The following is a 9,158-nucleotide window of genomic DNA, read 5'->3' as shown; positions in this document are numbered from 1 at the left end:
CTATCCAGTCCGAGCTGAAGAAGCTTCTCGAATGAGAAGCGAAACGTCTTCAAAGAAAAACCAGAAAGTCCAGTTGCCTCTTGGGGGAAAAAAAACACCTTTGGGACAACAGGGTTGGAAGAGACCTTTAGAGGTCTTCTAGTCCAACCCCCTGCCTAGGCAGGAAACCCTACACCACTTCAGACAAATGGTTATCCAACATCTTAAAAACTTCCACTGTTAGAGCATTCACAACTTCTGGAGGCAAGTTGTTCCACTGGTTAATTGTTCTAACCGTCAGGAAATTTCTCTTTATACACGTATAAATAACAACTGATAAATTGTACTAGCTGGTTGACCTGGCCCATCTTTGCCCAGAGTCCAGGACAGAGTAGAAAGTCCAGGGATATGTTTGGGGGCCAACCTCGGTAATGTCCTAACCCTTGTCCATTGGCAAGACATCCTTTGCTTTTTCCCTTGCATCCGATCCCATTTGCCAATCCTCATCACTGCTTTCACAGGGGTTGTCGTCTCCTCTGATCATCCGATTAATGCTTCTCTGTCTGTTTTGAAGCGTTCAGCTAGCTAGGGTGGAAGGGTGAGAAATCCAAACAAAGGCCTTAAATTAAATCGACCCAGTTGGCTCCGATCTATTGAAGGGAGGAACGTCAATCGGCGTTTGAACAACTGAGTCAAAGATGGTTTTTCCTTGCTTGAAGATCCTCACGTCTTCCGCATCTTCAGTGTGGACGAATGGAGGGAAACGAGAGGGAGTGAATGTGTGCGTCTAAGGAGGAGCATCGCTGGGCTATCACTAGCACCGCATGAGAAGGAGAGTGGTTTGCATTGGAGGAGAGTGAGTGGGTGGGGGGGACACATTGGCAAAGAGGTGCCCGGAGCAAAGACAGACGAGAATCCAGTGAAGCAGGACTCATTTGGGAGAAGAAGGGGGCAGGAGTGGTGGTGGGGGAGAGAAAAACAACCCCCCCGGCCTTCCTTTTAGACTTTAAAAGGGGATGACCTAAAAAGTCACGCATTACTTTCGGATCAAAACTTAGAAGATGGTTGAAATAACCCAGAGAAGAAGATGGATAGCCTGGAGGACCAAATGGAGAAGCAGCCGAAGGAAGAGCAGGTGGGGTAGGGAGTTTGTCCCTAATTGCCGTCTGTCCGAACCCAGCATCCTGTCCCTCCCCCCCACTCCACCTTTGTGATTGTTCACACAACAGGACACTCCCTCCCTCCCTCCTCCTCCTCCTCCTCCTCCCCTCACTAGTAGCAGGTGCACTGGACAGTTGGGATAGGGAATTTATCCTTCCCCAGCTTCCTGCCCCCCCCATGATTGTTCACAACCAGGACACACACTCACTCTCTTCCTTCTCTTTCTCTTCCTCCTTTCTCCTCTTTCTTTTCTTTCTCCTCCTCTTCCTCCTCCCCTTCCTCCTCCTCCTCCTTTCTTCTCTTCCTCCTCTTTCTTCCTCTTCTGCTTCCTCCTCCTCTTTCTTTTTCTTCTTCTCTTCTTCCTCCATTTCCTTATCTTCCTCTTCCTCCTCTTCCTCTTCCTCCTCTTTCTTTTTCTTCTTCCTCCTTTTCCTTATCGTTCTCTTCCTTCTCTTTCTCTTCCTCCTCCTCTTCCTCCTCTTCCCTCCTCCCCATCCTCCTCACCCTTTCTCCTCTTTCTCTTCCTCCTTCTCTTTCTTTTCTTCCTCTTCCTCCACTTCCTCCTCCTCCCCTTTTTTCTTCTTCTTCTTCCTCCTCCTCTTCTCCTTCTCTTTCTCTTCCTCCTCTTCTTCCTCCTCCTCCTCCACTTCCTTCTCCTCTTCCTCCTCCCCTTTCTCTTCCTCCTCCTTCCTCTTTCCTCCTTCCTCCTCCTTTCTCCTCTTTCTCTTCCTCCTTCTCTTTCTTTTCTTCCTCTTCCTCCACTTCCTCCTCCTCCCCCTTTTTCTTCTTCTTCTTCCTCCTCCTCTTCTCCTTCTCTTTCTCTTCCTCTTTCTCTTCCTCCTCCTCTTCCTCCTCCTCCTCCTCCTTTCTCCTCTTTCTCTTCCTCCTCTTTCTTTTCTTCTTCTTCCTCCTCTTCCTCCTCCTCCTCCTCCTTTCTCCTTTTTCTCTTCCTCCTCCTCTTTCTTTTCTTCCTCTTTCTCCTCTTCCTCCTCCTCCTCATGCCCCCCCCCCACTATTAGCAGATGCACTGGACACTGCTGGAAGCACACGTGTGCGCGCACACACATCTATTGCATTAAGAAAGAGGCGAGGAGGAGGCATTATCCTTAGCTACTTAGGAACAGGGGACTTGCAAAATAGGACAGCTGCAATTTGTTCCAGGTAATATGAGGTTCCGTCGCATTTTTTTTTTCCCCTGAGCACTCGGAGTGAGTGCAGAGAAGAGAACAGAGAAGAAAGGAAGGCTGAGACCGTTTTCCACGGAGGAGATCCGATAATCGCCGGAGAACTAAACTCCTTACCATCATCACTACCGCCTCCTCCCTCCCCTTCAGGAAGGTGGCTGAGATGCATTCGGAAACAAAAGTCTAGCTTTATCTTTTGATAAATGTCGGTCCTCCTGCCTCAGCCACAGTGTGACACCAAGCAAGGATGCTTGGAATGCCAATGATCTCAGAAGGCTTTTTTTTTTTTGGTCTTTTCTTTTCCAAATTAGAAAGCACTAACCCAGCAGTTCCGCAAGAGGAGCTAAAAAACCCGCTCGGAAAGATGAAGCATTTCAGAATAGATGTGAAAAAAAATTGAAGAAGGTGAGGAGACTAGGCACAATCCACAGAGAAGCACTTCGCAACCAATGAATTATACCACTTTATTTATTTTATTTATTTATTATATTTCTATACCGCCTTTCTCCCGTAGGACTCAAGGCGGTGTACAGTCAAGAAAAATATAGACACACAAACATCATAAAATTGCTAATTAAAATTATTATTATAACATAGTTTGGCCCAATTAAATAGAACCTAAATAAATAAACCTTTATAAGGCCTTGGTAAGGCCACACTTGGAATCCTGCATTCAGTTTTGGTCGCCACGATGTAAAAAAGATGTGGAGACTCTAGAAAGAGTGCAGAGAAGAGCCACAAAGATGATTAGGGGACTGGAGGCTAAAACGTACGATGAACGGTTTCAGGAACTGGGTATGTCTAGTTCAGGGGTCTGCAACTTTAAATGCTCAAAGAGCCATTTGGACCCATTTCCCACAGAAAAGAAAAGACTGGGAGCCACAAAACCCTTCCCGTGCCTGACGATTTCTTGAGCGGCCACAAAACTAGTATATGTAGTTGAATTAAACGTTCTGTTTTCTTCTGAAACATAACTTTTCTTGGATTTATCCAGGGTTGGCCTACCGGGGGTTGAAAAGCTCAATGAATCGTGTTCCAGCAGGTTTTGCACATTGGCGGTTATGACGCATATTTTGAGTGTCAGGGAGCCGCAGCAGAGGTGTGAAAGAGCCACATGCGGCTCCAGAGCCACAGGTTGCTGACCCCTGGTCCAGTGGTGGGTTCCTCCCAGTTCGGTCTGGTTCGGCCGAGCTGGTAGCAGTGACGATATGACATCACCGAACTGGTTCTCCCCCCCCGCCCTCCCCCCCACGTTATTCTTACCTTTTATTTGGTCCCACCCCCAATCTATTGCTGCCTCCTGAGTCCCAGCTGATGACTAGAGGGAAAAAAACTGTTAAAACTCTTGCCGCGGGGCTTCAAAGGGCCGCCCTACAGCTGATCAGTGTTAAAAACAAACAAATGAGTTGGGTTGTAAGTGCAAGGACTGGTCGTAAGTGCGAGGACCTTCCAGAAATGACTCTGACCAGCTAGCCATGCCCACCTAGTCACATGACCTCCAAGCCACACCCACAAAATAAGCCACGCCCACAGAACCGGTAGTAAAAAAATTTAGAACCCACCCCTGCCCTGGTCTAGTTTAATGAAAAGGAGGACTAGGGGAGACATGATAGCAGCATTCCAATATCTCAGGGGTTGTCTCAGAGAAGAGGGGACAAAGCCCCTGAGGGCAGGACGAGAAGCAACGGGTGGAAACTAATCCAGGAGAGAAGCAACTTAGAACTAAGGAGAAATTTTCTGACAGAACAATTAACCTGTGGAACGACTTGCCTCCAGAAGTTGTGAATTCTCCAACACTGGAAATGTTTTTAAGTTGGAGGGGATAGGAGATATTCTCCGGTTTGAATTAAAATTGCCCACCAGTGAGACAGAACAAAAAAATAAATACGCTAACATTTTATGATGTGTGTTTTGCCAATCCCTGTTCTCAGCCACTTGAATAGTATAAGTATAATTTTATTTCTATACCGCCCTTCTCCCGAAGGACTCAGGGCGGTGTACAGCCTATTTAAAAACACAAGACAAACATCAATTAAAAATTTTAAATTATTAAATAAATTCGGCTCAATTTAAAACCCCAGAAATTTAAAATACCCCAATTTAAAATATTATGTTGATAGCCCGGCCTGGCGGAACAGCAGGGTCTTCAGTGCACAGCGAAATGCCCGGAGGTCGGAGATCTTACGCATTTCCGGGGGCAATTCATTCCACAGGGCTGGGGCTCCCACAGAGAAGGCCCTCCCCCTGGGTGTTGCCAGGTGACATAACTTGGCCGATGGCACCCTGAGGAGACCCTCTCTGTGGGAGCGAACTGGCTGGTGGGAGGCTGTTGGTGACAGAAGTCGGTCTCGAAGGTACCTGGATCCTATGCCATGGAGCGCTTTAAAGGTGGTGACCAACACCTTGAATCGCACCCGGAAGACCACTGGGAGCCAGTGCAGCTCGCGCAGGAGGGGTGTCACGTGGGCACAACGAGTTGCGCCCATAACCACCCGCGCGGCCGCATTCTGGAATAGTGTCGGCCTGATTTGACTGGTTCCTTTTGCTACACAGAAGGCAGTTGTGTTTCTTCTCAAGTTTTGTTGCTGGAGGAAGGTGAGGGAGGAACCACCTTCATGGGGAGGACAGAGGTTTTATGTCACGAGAAGAGTCCTTCACTCCTCTGCTCGCAACAGAATCCCTTATGCCATTGGCATAAGGGAAATTTTGGGCTTAGACAACTTAGAATTATGCCACCTTCAGTCAGACCTAAGCGTAGTACATAAAATTATCTGCTACAACATCCTACCTGTCAATGACTACTTCAGCTTCAACCGCAACACTTCACGAGGAAATAATAGATACAAACTCAAGGAAAACCGCTCCAAACTCGATTGCAAAAAAATATGACTTCAGCAACAGAGTGGTCAACGCCTGGAATGCTCTACCAGACTCTGTGGTTTCATCCCCAAACCCCCAAAACTTTAACCTTAGACTGTCTACTGTGGACCTCACCCCATTCCTAAGAGGTCCATAAAGGGGGCATGCATAAGCACACCACTGTGCCTACCGTCCCTGTCCTACTGTCCCCATTTATTTGTCCCCATTTCATGTATTCATAATCATGTTTATACTTATATTTGTTATTATACATGCTTGACTAAACGAATGAATGAATAAACAAACAAACAGACAGACAGACAAACAAAAAAAGACCAAGAGCTACCCAAACAAGCTACCCAAAGAGCGAACAAGAGGCTGCCCAAGGAATTCAGGAGGAGCTGCTAACTTTCTCCTTCTAAAGTCAAGAATTTGTACTCGGTTATAGTGGCGGCTTTAGAATAAGAGCAAAAGTGTGGACAGGTGTGCAGGAGACCACGGCTGCGACAGGCAATGCTTGTGGCATGTTTGACTTTCTGCTGAAGCTGGGGTACATTTGCAGCCAATGCCAGCTTGGAACAGTCCCACAGGGGGAATAAGTCAAAAGGCTGGAACAGTAAATGGCCTCCCTCCAGTTGAAGAGAGAATAGGTGAGGAGGATTTATTCATTCAGAGAAAGAGGACGTGCATGAGGGAAGCGGGCTTCCACTTTTGGGAAGCGGCCACTGTGAGTAAGATGGGTTGTTTCTAAATGGATTAGTAGGAGGTAGATAGATAGATAGATAGATAGATAGATAGATAGATAGATAGATGGACAGACAGACAGACAGACAAGATAATAGAAAAGATAATAGGTAGGTAGGTAGACAGACAGAAAGATAGATAGATAGATACATAGATAGATAGATAGATAGATAGATAGATAGATAGATAGATAGATAGATAGATAGATAGATAGATAGATAGACAGACAGACAGACAGACAGGCAGAAGATAATAGAAAAGATAATAGGTAGGTAGACAGAAGATAGATAGATAGATAGATAGATAGATAGATAGATAGATAGATAGATAGACAGATAGATAGACAGACGGACAGATGGACAGACATAGATGATGGATGGACGGACAGACGGAAAGACAGATGGACAGATGGACAGACAAAGATGATAGATGGATGGATGGATGGATGGACGGACGGACAAACAGACAGAAGATAATAGACAGAAAAGAAAATAGGTAGGTAGACAGACAGAAGATAGATAGATAGATAGATAGATAGATAGATGGATGGATGGATGGATGGATGGATGGACGGACGGACGGACGGACAGACAGACAGACAAAGATGATTGATTGATAGATAGATAGATAGATAGATAGATAGATAGATAGATAGATAGACAGACAGACAGACAGACAGATGGACAAAGATGATAGATAGACAGACAGAGACAGACAGAAGATAGGTAGGTAGGTTGGTAGATAGGTAGACAGACGGAAGATAGAGAGAGAGAGAGAGAGATACAGATAGACAGAGAAGGTAAGTAGGTGGAGAGAGAGAGGCAGGCAGGCAGCAGATAGAGATAATATAGATGATTAATATAATAGATTGGATATAGATAAATATATAGATATATAAATAATAGAGATAGATATAAATATGTCATTGATATAGATACATGATTAATAGATGATTGATAGAAATTGAGAGTGGGGAAGGGATGATTAGAGAAATAGATGAGAGGGAGAGGGAAGGAGAGAAAGAGAGAGAGAAAGGAACAACCAGAAGTAAGAAACATAGAAAATAATACCCTTCTGAACTATTATAGTCTCTCCTTCAGTACCAAGCCCCTTAAATCTGGAGAACTTCAACTAAAAGGAGGAACTCTTGAGCGATTTGTATGCGAATGGTAATTGGGGTAAAGGTAAAAGTTTCCCCTGTCCAGTTGTGTCTGACTCTAGGGAATGATGGTCATTAGCCGAGGGAGCTATCCTTGTCCAAAGACACTTCTGTGGTCATATAGCCATCATGACTATATGCCGAGGGGCAAGGAATGCTGTTACCTTCCCACCGAAGTGGTACCTATTTATCTACTTGCATTTGCATGCTTTCGAACTGTTTAGATGGTCGGGAGCTGGAGCAAGGAATAGGAGCTCACCCCATCATGCAGCGCTCGGGTCTCAAACCCCGGGCGGTCAGCTTTTCCAGTTGACAATCTCAACAACCTTTAACTGCTGAGTCATTGCACCTTCTCTGACAATTACGCTTTACGAAACAGGAGGACAAACAACACTACACAGAGCAGCGACAACCACAACACCACCAATAGTGCTGGGAGGGAGCACAAGATACTCGGGGTGTTGTGACCCAGGCCCAAGTAAGTAGCAGGAAAATCAGTCAGTGAAAAAACAAACAAACTTTATTCGAACAGCTGAGAATTACTTCATTCCCAGCGTCATTCAACTAAATTAAAGCAAATTCCTCCCAGCACAAATTCCTCAGTCCTATCGCAAACCTTGGTCTAATTAGGCAAACTGCCAAAGGCCTTTCTTGGCAAATGTTCAGAAGTCACAGATACAAAAATAAATACAAGACGTAGACGAAGAAGACGAAGCTACCAACGTTGTTTTCCGGCAAAGCCCAAACGCTGTTGCTGGTCTGTTTTAAGCCTTATGGGAGGGGCCAATCATCTCTTGGCCCTACTCCCGAGTTGTCCTTTTTGCTTTAGTTGCTCTTGCCTTCTGGCAGCTCTTCTCATGCGTGCACTAGGAACAGGCTCCTCCTGTTCCTCTGCCTCTCTACTGTCAGCCTCTGGAGGCTCCGAAGTCCGCACATCACTCCTGGATGGTCCTGGCCCCATCTCTGCCTCCGACGCAGAGCCCTCATCCGGGCCTTCCCCAGCCTCCAGGACTGGCCCCTGTTCTTCCTCAGCCTCATCGCTGTCCGACTCCGCTGCCAGCTCCGCAGGCTGCTGGCGGACCACAACACGGGGCTCCGATGGTATTGCAGGAGATCCACGAGGAACAGGAGTTTCCAAAGGGAAAAATACATAATTGCCGGAAAGCAACTGGCACAAAGCCAGAAGGAAAACTCATCGAAATTAAAACCCGAGAGGTTGCAAGGGGTGAGTGGATAGCATCGACGGTTGGAAGGGCTTCCATTCTGAGATTACAATCTGGATTTATGACTAGCAAAGCCACGAGGAGCTTCAGCCAGGTTCAAGCCAGCAGGATGTACCCTGATGGTCTTCAGGGTCGTTGTCCAGTCTACAGAAAGCCAAGGAAAAAATATTGAGGTCAGTGACTAACTGTGCTACTCTTATTTGGTTCATCTGCTTGGGTTGTCTTGCTTTAATGATTCAGCTTCCATAAGCGCTGCCTTTTCAAGGACCTGTTGAGCAGCCTTAAACCAGTTCTGCTCTAGAAGAGAAGTGTCAGTTCTCCTGGGTAGGCCAGAAAAAGAGACAACAAGAAGAACAAATTTTACTTGATTTACTGGATTGTAAAGATACATTTATAGAGATGCGGTGGCTCAGTGGCTAAGATGCTGAGCTTGTTGATTGAAAGGTCGGCAGTTCAGCGGTTCGAATCCCTAGCGTCGCGTAATGGGGTGAGCTCCCGTGACTTGTCCCAGCTCCTGCCAACCTAGCAGTTTGAAAGCACGTTAAAAAATGCAAGTAGAAAAAATAGGACCACCTTTGGTGGGAAGGTAACAGCGTTCCGTGCGCCTTTGGTGTTGAGTCATGCCGGCCACATGACCACGGAGACGTCTTCGGACAGCGCTGGCTCTTCGGCTTTGAAACGGAGATGAGCACCGCCCCCTAGAGTCAGGAACAACTAGCACATATGTGCGAGGGGAACCTTTACCTTTTAAAGATACATTAGAGGCATGATGGCTCAGAGTTAAAGAGGCTGAGTTTGTCAGTTGGAAAGCTGACAGCCTGGGTTCGAGACCCTAAGCACCATGCGATG

The sequence above is a fragment of the Pantherophis guttatus genome, chromosome 7, assembly GCF_059756535.1.
Source record: "Pantherophis guttatus breed Tessera chromosome 7, ASM5975653v1, whole genome shotgun sequence".
NCBI classification, from domain to species: Eukaryota; Metazoa; Chordata; class Lepidosauria; order Squamata; family Colubridae; genus Pantherophis; species Pantherophis guttatus.
This window is presented reverse-complemented; position numbering follows the sequence as displayed.